Here is a 10,102-nt window from a genome sequence, read left to right on the forward strand (position 1 = left end):
CCTGAAGGATGGCAAAAATAAAGAAGTCACTGGAGATGAAGACATTGCACACTCCAGACTGGCAGTGACCTAGCCTCCAAGTCCTCCAGCTCCTGCCCAAAGGACAGGATGGGGGAAAAAGGTAGAGGAAAGGCCACCATGCACACTCCAAGGACAAAGGAGGAAGCCGCAGTCCTCACCAGGCAGACCTGGGAGTGGAACATGGGCTCAGCTTGCTCACCAGTGACCTCCTGTGGGCAGCACATATGGCACACAGCCTCCACTTGTCTAAGCAAAACTAAGGAGTGACTGCACCCATGGGGTGGGAAGCCAGGTCATCTCCTCCCACTGCATACCTGGTTTTGGCCTGGCATCACCCCTACAACCACCCTCTCCCTCTAGCGGTTCCATCATTTCCATTTTACTACTCCCCTTCGAGCACCCAGACAGAAGTTTACATCTCCGCAGGAAAGGACCTGTGACAGAACCACCCTGTATGGGGCCATGGACGCACCTAGCTCAAGCTCAACAGAAGAAAGGCCAAGGAGCTTGTCTTCCCCCTCAGAGCAGGGCACCGCAGCTGCACCCATTGCAGGCACCAAAAACTGCCACAGAACCTCGGGTGGAAGTGACAGAGCCAGCCCAAGCCACGGCTACGCTACCTGAGCCGACACTAGATGTCACTTGCTGCTCAGCCGACACACACCACCAGCTAAGGAGAAGGCACAAAAGGAGGGCTTCTCTTGGATGAGCTACCAGACAGGAGGCAACCCAAAAGTACAGACAGAGTGCAAGCACTGAGTGGGTATTTCAGAGTCTTTATGGAGCACTCCTCCCTGCCTGAGCCGGTCCCAGTCCTGTCCTACCTCTCTCTGCATGTCAGTTTCCACTCATGAAATACAAAGGGTCAGAGCTTTGTATTTCTACTGGATTCCACATAGGAGTCCAAAAGCTTTGTTCAGCTTTTGGATTCCTATGTGGTTCTGTCCCCACCACTTCAGGGGCTTTCATGACAGCTGCACAGCTCTTAGCTCCAGCTTCATGAGTGCAGCTCTCTTCAGCATCCTTTCACAGCCAGACAGCTCAGACTACTCCCCAGCCAGCCTACTCTCCCCCTTTTGGGCCAGATTTCTCCCAGTCATCACAACACCCCACTCAAGAAGCCAGATCTCCCCCATTTTCTCCTAAGCTTCATTCTTATATCATGCCTGATATGTACAGCATCACTTTGCAGCCTGCTCAGTTCACAGCCCAGCCAGAGCTCACCTTCTCTCAACACTTCGCAGGTATCACTATGCACTCACAGCTCTGTGGGTACATGAGGAACAGCAGAAGCAGGAAAAGCAGCAGCTCTACAGTAAAGCCGATGTCCAGCCAGAACTCTCCCAATTTTCAGCGCTGCTGCAGATATGGCTATTAGTGCTGTAACATCTATGGCCCCTGGCCATGAACAAGCCACATGAGGTGCCACAGAATCACACGGACACATACAAGTTCTTCATCACAAGGCGCCTCCATGCTGCTGCCGCTGCTCCTTGCCTTCAATCAGATCACAGGTAGTCACCAATTACATCCCTTCCCCTGCTCCAAACTTCTCCACAATCTCCTACATGTCAGAGGCCAGAATGTTCTTACAGCTGCTCCCACAGCTGTAGGGCATCAGTTACGAGAGACAAACAGGAGAATGCACACAGCTGTGAAGCAGGGAAGATAAACCTGTCCTAAAATCCTGGTCTGAGAAGGTATGAAATTGTCACTTCAGGCCAGATCTGCATTGTTGTTTTCCTAGAATCTGTAGAAATTTTGACTACGGTGAGTGACATGAGCTTGAGGAGCTGAAACAAATGCACAACTCAGAACAACTATAGAGCTGAGAGAGCCCAAGTCCTCCCTCTCTGTGGTCCGTCAAATGCTTTAGGAGCCAGCCACATCCCCTTGCAGCAGCAAGGTCTGCTGAGCACTGTCCCACCAGAAGAGCCAAGAAAGGCAAGACAGACTTTTTTCACCCAGAAGAGGGTGAGGACATAGTTGATATAGACTAGAGAGCATAAGCAACAACCCTGGTATTTCTGTCCTAGTAGGCATTTCCCAGCCCCTTACAGACTGAGGAAGAGCTGGAGGCACAGGTAAATGGCCATTAATCCTTTTCTTCAGCAATAAATCCACAGCCTCAATGTCACTGTCAGCTCCTGCTTCCCAGAGCAATCCTAAGGCAAAACCCACAGCTGAATCAGCAGCAGAGAACTCCTGGGGCAGGTGGAGAAAGGCTTGGGTAAATCAGAAGCAGAAGTCAGACAAGCTGGGGGGCTTGGTTCATGGCCAGATCAAACTCAGCAGCTCTCAGCACAGAAGACCTGATGCAAAGGGAACACATCTCCCTGCACAGCCCCAGGGAAGCATGCTGAACACGACAGACAAGTGTTCACTAAACCACCTTAGCACCAAGAAGTAACCAAGGGAACTTTTTGCTGCTGATAAAGGTTTTACCTAACCTGGCCACTTTTGCATTGTAACAGATAAGGAAACAGCTGCAGGTCACGTTCCCTCACCTAAACTGATGGGCTAGAGGCATCCAGTAGTGCAAGTTCCCCCAGCCAGTCCCAAAAATGCTCCAGCAGCAGGAATCCAGGAGACTTCAGCCCCAACTGCCAAAGACCCCATGTATCACAGAGGAGCAGGGGTGCTCATGCACCCCAGCCCACCTGGGTAAAGTGGCTCACTTCCCAGCCCCAGCTACAGGTTCACACCACCCCAGCGGTAGAGGCTCTCAATTGAAAGGAGGATATTTTAACCAGCGGGACTGAACGGCAGGAGCACAGAAGTGGTAGCCTCCAGCAGCTGTCTAGGCTAGAAATATCACCGGAGGAGTTCCAGGGGCAAACAGCAAAGGCACCAGGATGCCTGCTCCATCTGCCAACATCCACATATCACCGAAGCTCACAAGTGGGGGGGGAGGGGGTCGCTCACCGGGAGAGGGAAAAGCCTCAGACCCACCTTAACCTAGGCCGAAGCGCTGCAGCCAAGTCCGGCTTCGTCCGCCCCTCGGGCGGGGGCACTGAGCGCTCGGCGCGGGCGGCGCCTGACAGACACCCCCAGCCCCAGGCACCCGCGGCTGCTCACGCCTCTCCCGAAGGCGGCGGAGGTGGCTCTGTGCGGCTGCCCCGCGACGGGGACGGCCCCGCACCCCGGGTGGGAGCACGGGCGGCCGCTCCCCTCGCCAGGAGACAAAGGGACACACAACCCCGGGCCGGGGGAGAGGCCGCCGGTGCCCGGGTAGCTGCCGAGCGGAGACCGAGGGCAGAAGGGGACGGGACGCCCGCCCGGGAATGGTGCCGCCACAGCGGGACAGCCCGCGGCTTTGGAAGGGATGCCGAGGAGGCGAGGAGCCGCGGCCCCGACGGCGCCCAGCACGGCTCCGCACTCACCTGACTCCGCGGGTCAAGTCACGCCCAGCCCGCACCCTGGGCCGCCCCGCACCTTTAAGGGCGGCGGCAGGAAGCGGCGCGGAGCCGCGGCCGCCCCGGTGCCAGCCCCGCAGTGACCCCCGGGAGCGGGCGGCCGCGTGCGGCGCCGGGCCGGGCCGACCCGGGCCGGGCCGCCCCTCCCCTCCCCGCCGGCCCCCGCCCTCCCCTCCCCCGCCAGGAAGCGGGCCATCCCCGCGGCCCCGGCCCAGATGAAAGCGGAGCGGGCCGGGGGTCACTTCCAAAGCTAAAGTGATAATGGCCATTGTGCCGCCGCCGCCGCACTTAAAGGGCCCGCCGCCTCCGGCCGCCCTGCCCCGCTGCGCCCCGGAGCGCCCAGGCACCCCGCGCCCCAAAGCATCCTCCTGCCCCACATCCCGCCCGGGCTTGAGCCGCATGGCGAGTGGCAGAGCCCACTGGGGCCACGGGGTGAGAGCTGGGCGCCTGCCTGCGCCATCGTGTCCCACCGAGAGCAGGCATGTCCCAGCTGAGTGCCACTGCAGCCGAAGGGTTGGCACAGCCTGTATGTGTGTCTGCACCCTTCTCCTGGCTTGCTCCTGACGAGGCCATGGTCCTTCTGACCTCCTAGCTAGGAGATGCCCTTTCCTCTCTCCTTCCCAAGTGGTGCCCTTTCACCAGCAAGGCCAGGCTGATGGGACCCTTGGGCTCCTAAGGCAGACAAAGCTCCCTGTCAAAACCTTCTCCTTTGTCTGTGGGAGGCACCCAAATTACAGAAACCTTTTCCCTGTCTTCAGCTGTGGACAGCCTTACGTCTGCCTGCTGATGCCTGGGCCCTCAGTGGAGCTGTCTTTCTCCCCATTATCTCTGCCCTGCTGCCTTCTCAGCCTAATCTCAGGGCCGAGGTCCCCCTCCTTAACTCCCGCTCTCACAATGGCTTCATCCTGTCTCTTGGGCATCACGTGAGGCTGTGCAAACAGCCAGCACATCAGGCACCTCGTTCCAGCATCGATCCAGCATTGCTAAGTTGTCAACACCACCTCTATCCTATGGCCTTTCCACATGTCTAGAGCTCTAGAGCTTCCTCCATAACCTGTCTCATCCCAACCTACACAACCCCAAAGCAGGAAGCCAAGGAGCCCATGTGGTCTTGGGTGTGAGGCCTGGGTGCATTTGACAGGGCTCATAGCTTGGTCAAGAGGGAAGAGTTGGGATCTTTGCTAACTATGTCAGTGCATGTCCCCCGTGTGTGTGTAGCTCTGGTTGCAGGCAGTATCTAGCCTCCTCTCCCTCTCCCCAGCCTATCCCTGGGTTCCAGCCTGAAACCTGCCAATTGCTCCAAATCCAGTGAGGGGCACAAAGTAACTCCTGATGCCAGAGACAGCAAGGGCTTCCTGCCCCACACGCCTCTGCCCTTGGGGAACCTCACTGTGGCATTCATTTCTGCTGCAGCGTTTGGCAACGAGAGGGCAGGAGGGCTCACGGAGACACCACGTGTAGGATTCCTGTGCAATTCAGGAAGCAACTAAACACAGATATTTCAAAGAGTAAATGTGCCCAGCTCCCTCTCCTGCTGCCTTCGCTTACACCATAGTCCAGGGGCAAGCATTGCTGCACAAATCAAGGCATACCTTCACTGCCCAGAAGCACATGTCCCAGAGTATTTTTTCCTACTTCTCTTGTCTCACATTTGATCCCAGGAATGCAGGGAGGGTTTGACAGGAGGAAAGGGCTCCCTGGAAGCTGTGGACTGGCTGATTTAGAATCTTCCCAGCCTCAGTTAGGAGTCATCATCCCAGGTGACACTGAACCCTGGCCTTCAGGACTCAAAGAGTCACTTTCACTGGACCCAGAGAAGCTACAGTGCAAGGAAGAGAGACCTAAACCATTCCCTGGTGAGCTTTATCCCCTTCAGACAATCTTTCAAAGCCAGCTCCACTCTCTCTATCAACCTGTCCAGTCCTGGCTCTTTTCCCCTCTGGCAGGCTGGTGTTCACATCCACTGCTGAGCTTCCCTTCTCATCCTTCATCCTTTTAACTTCTTCGGTTGCAAATGCAAAGCAGTGCTCACAGGGCAGTGAGACACTGGTAAATGCCGGAGTCAGCAGGGTCAGTGATTAACATAGGAGCTGGAAAACACACAAAGAGACAGCTTGGGCAGTTCTGTTATGCAGATGACTGCACACACCCGCTTCCAGCTTATAAACAAGTAGTTAGCATTTTTCTGTTCCTTGGAGGAGTTCAGTGGGGGACCAGAGTGCTTCCTGCTTTGGTGCAGGATGCTTCATCATTACAACCATGGAGACCTTTGCAGTTTAGCTATGGCTGCCAGAAGCTTTTCTGTCTGTTGGGTTTTAACCTGCCTGCTTGCAGCCCGTTCTCTCCCAGACAAGGCTCAGAGAAAAGGTGCAGAGATGTCCAGCTGTGGGGGGTCTCCAGGCACCATGTTACCAGATGTGCTGTAAGGCAGGTTTTAATGCTCCAAGTTTGGGCACAGAGTCTTCTCCCAGGTCAAGAGCAACCTCTTTGTTTAGCAGATAGAATTCTTGTTGGCTTGAACCTCATGAGGATGTCTCAAGGACTTAGTGCTGAGTTCTTGTATAAAAAGACATTTCTTGCTCTGGTTCTGTCACTGGAATGTGACAGTCTTGACAATGGGGACAACATTTAAACACTCAGCTATCCACCCCATCAGGAAAGTTCCCCAGTCCCACCTAGGGGATCTCCAGGAGTGGAGGGAGTCAGAGCACCCTGCCTACTGCAAGGCTGTCCATGGGTGGACCAGATGAGACTATTCAGAGAGGATGGGATATAACCGAAACACCTGGGCAGCCAAATGCCATTTGGGGCAGGCCAGACTGGGCACCAGTTGCCAAAACCACTTCCGGAGCTGGAAAAAGTTGACCCATACTACTTTATGACCCATTTATATTCTATACATGGGCTAAATTGACACATCCATCCTCTTAAAGTCATTGCTGGTACCCTGGCTTCTGTTTTTCCCACCTTTCTTGCTCCAGACCACTGCAGAATTTGAATCTCTTCAGGAAGTCAGGGGAGATGAGACTGTAGAGGGGCTGATGGAAATGAGAGCATGGGAGCTCCTAGGAGGGTCCTAAGTGTCTACTGTCTTGGCTGCTTTCTCTCCTGTGCCTGGCATTGCTCCACAAGGAAAGAGCAACAAGCAGAGCTTGCAGCCTGAACTGGCAAGAGAAATGGGGTTGCTGCAGCGGCAATATGCCCACCAGTCTTAGGGAGAAGGAAGTTCAAGTGGTTCTGGTGCAATATTGCCCAAGAGGGACCTGGAAAACATGAAGTCCACCACAATTTTTGTAGTAACTTGTTTCCTGTGAATGACATTGTCTTCTCATTCCCAGGACTGAAACCACCTTTGAACACACTGCCTCATGTCTGTGCTGAAGCCCTTAAAGTGATGCTCAGAGAGAGTAATGGCTGGGTTCTGCAGAGAAGTCCTGTGAGGCACCCTCTGGTCTGTGCATGCCTGGGACAGTGCTGGACACTGGCAGACAGGTCTGCTTAAATCATACTGAAAGGGAAAGTAACAAACTATAGGAAGTTTTCAGCCAGCAGTAGCAGAGCTGGAGTGATTAAATTATAAATAGGAGATGATGTGAGGAAAAAATCTATTTAGTGGTGCTGAAGTGAGAACTGGCAGGCAGCGATATTCAAGTGCATCAACCTCAGCAAGGGACAGCAATTAACAGGAGTGACTTCAGCTGAGAAATAAAAGAGCAACACAGACACAGAAGTATTTGGCCTGAACTTGAAGACAGCTTAAGGGCAAGGCCTAGTCAGGAGTTTCATCTCCCAAGGGAAGTGGGGAACTTGCCTACACATTAGATCCCACCTTGAACAAGAGACTGGAGACCCCTAAGTCTCTCTCACACCCTATAGTCCTCTGAAGTGAATCAGAACTCAGGGTCATTCCCCATCATCCAGCAGTCATCAGTGCCACCTCCTTCCATCCTGCAGAAAACACCAAGGGCTCTCGTTGCTCTTCTCCTCTCTCCAACTTAAAATAACTCTTTGTGGGACATGGGGACATAAGTGCTGTCTTCTGAGAGCCACTCCCTGTCCCTCTCCGAACGGTTACTGCTTCCTAGTTCATCTTCTGGGTCATGTTCAGCACTGAGCAGTCTAATGCACCAGGACGCAGGGGAGAGGTCTGCCTGCCCCCCGCCCTGGGGTACCAGAGCCTTGAGAGAGGTCCCACCTCTAATTCACCTCTGCTCATCTCAGGGGTCTTTTCCCTTCTGGCTTCTGTCCAACTGGGCTCTCTTTCTCTTCCCATTCTGTGAGATGGGGGGAAAGTTTGAACTTGGTGTTGGCACTGTGCTCTTGCTCCATGAGGCCTCTGTGAAGCTCCCAGGTACACAGGAGGAAATTAAATGTGAAACAGCAAGTGAAGTACCACAGCACTGAGTAAGGACTAGGAGTCCTGGCCATATCCTGTGGTCCTGGCCATAGGTGGGAGAGTGGGGGAGAGCTGGGAACTGAAGGAGATTCAAAGTCAAGATCAAAGCATTTCCCTCTGAAGCCCTAACACTCTCCTTCCCTCCCACTTGCACATAAAAGCACTGTGCCCTCAGCGGGCTCTCCTCTGGGGAGGGTGGGTGGAGGAGGGGTCCCTTTCCCCCTTTTTTATTCCTGTGTTACTAATAATTCTTCTTATAGGTGAAATGTTGAAAATCCTTGACCTCTCCTCCCCCATGCCTGCTTCTTACCCAGATCCAAAGGGCCCAAAGCCGTTTCAACGACTAAGAGTTCATGGCAGACCTGGCCTGCTTTGGGGGTGTTACCAGCCAATGCCAGCATGGGGGAGATGCAGCAAGCAAAGCCTTTGAAGTGTACAGTAGAAAGACACTGTTAGAGGCAAAGCACAAGGAAGGAGGATTGAAAAGAAAGCAGAGCAGTTTGGCCCACAGGAGGGGGAAAGGCTAATTAAGACAGAGAGTGTGGAGAAGGAAAAGGCAGAATCATTAAGATATCACAGCAGGAGCCCGTGGTGCGGCTCCATGGAGGTTTAAGCCATGCTGAGCCTGGCCTATGCTGTTTGCTCCCCCTTGGTTTCCCATTCCCACCCTCTGCTTTGGGGTGGCACAGGAGTGTGAGGGACTCTGTCAGTCAGTTCAGCTTGCTGATCCAGATGAAAATTAGCTGGTTTAGTTCACACCCTAATACAGACAGAGCTGAAACTCAGGATGGGAGTTTTCATTACCCCTTCCTTACTAATGATCTGACAGAGGGCTAAAGCTTGTAGGTGATCCCAAGAAGAAGCTGCAAGCTCCAGTGAGGACAGGTACTTATGAGGAGACTCGAAATTGGAAACATGGGCAGGAAATGGTGGATTCAGTTTTGGAAAGCCCAGGAAGGGGATAATCTTCTGGCAGTGCTTCATTGCGCAACATCACAAAGTCAGCAGCATTAAGGAAGACCTGGGAAAGAGGGAAAGCAAACTACAGATTCAAGGCTGCAGTTTTGTGTTTCTTTCTGTGATTACAGAAGCTGCTGCTTGCTTCAGAGAACACCCAGGACCACTTACCACACAAAGGCAGCAGAAGATGGGTTTGTCAGGCTTCTCCCTGCATCCCTGCTTCAGGCCAGCAGGCAGAGAGGGACCACATGGAAATGGAAACATAGAGGGACAGTGGGGAACGATGCGAGCCAGAGGCTGGGAGGCTAGGGATGCAGGAGGATCTGGCTTCCTTCACTGGTCCAGGGCAGGGCAAAAATGCATGGAGCAGGCAGGGGAGGATGGGGGATGGGATGTTTCACACCTAGCAAGCAGGAGCAGATGGGGCTGCGGTTAAACACCACAAGGAATTAACTTGCACTGCCTCAAGCCAGGCCCAGCTCTCCCTTCCCTGGATTCATGGCATACACTTCGGTGACAGGTTAGCAATGCAGAGGGGGTTTCTCTTGGGTCTGTAGCTAGTCAGGGAGCTGAGATATGGCCCTTCAGTGCAAACAGACCCATAAAACTCTGCTCAAGTTGTGATTCCCCAGTCCTTTCCCAAGCCCTGCCCCCAGGCACACACTGAAATGGCCATGGTGTTTGCTGGGAGAGAAATGTGAGAAGTAGAGCTGGAGTGCTGTAAAAGATGTAAATGTTTCTGTGCTGACAGCAGCTGAGTGTCTAGGGCACAGCCTCGGAGGGGGGATGGAGAGGCACTGAGAAAGTACTTCTCTTTTGTTCTTGATCTTGGCTGCCTGAGGAGGGTTCCCAGGAAAAATCGTGAAGCTGATACGCCAAAGGGAGCTCACAGTGTGTGCTTTATCAGGTGGAGGTCGTGGGGTGCCAGTGACAGAACAAAGGGCAGGGAGAAGGAAGAAGTAGGAGGGCGGGCTTGGGACAGACAGTTGTGGCCATCTCATCTCTGTGTTAGATCCTCTGACTCCCCTGGTGCTGGAAAGCCATTTCATCAGTCGAGGAGGGAAGGGAAGGAATACCCCCTCATCATAAAGTGGACAACAGAGCAAAGGAGTCAGTTCAATCCTGGTAACCACTGACAAAGTGACCCACACGATTGCCACAGCTGCAGTACTGCCCCATGAGAGGATGTGACTGCCTAGGAGCAAACGTCACCCAGGTCTGATGCAACAGCTGAGAAAAAAGCCCCCATCATTCTTTTAACATAAAAGTTAGTCATCACTGAGGTCAGGTTTTCACAGGGCTGATCTCT

Source organism: Fringilla coelebs, assembly GCF_963513975.1.
Source record: "Fringilla coelebs genome assembly, chromosome: 6".
NCBI lineage: Eukaryota > Metazoa > Chordata > Aves > Passeriformes > Fringillidae > Fringilla > Fringilla coelebs.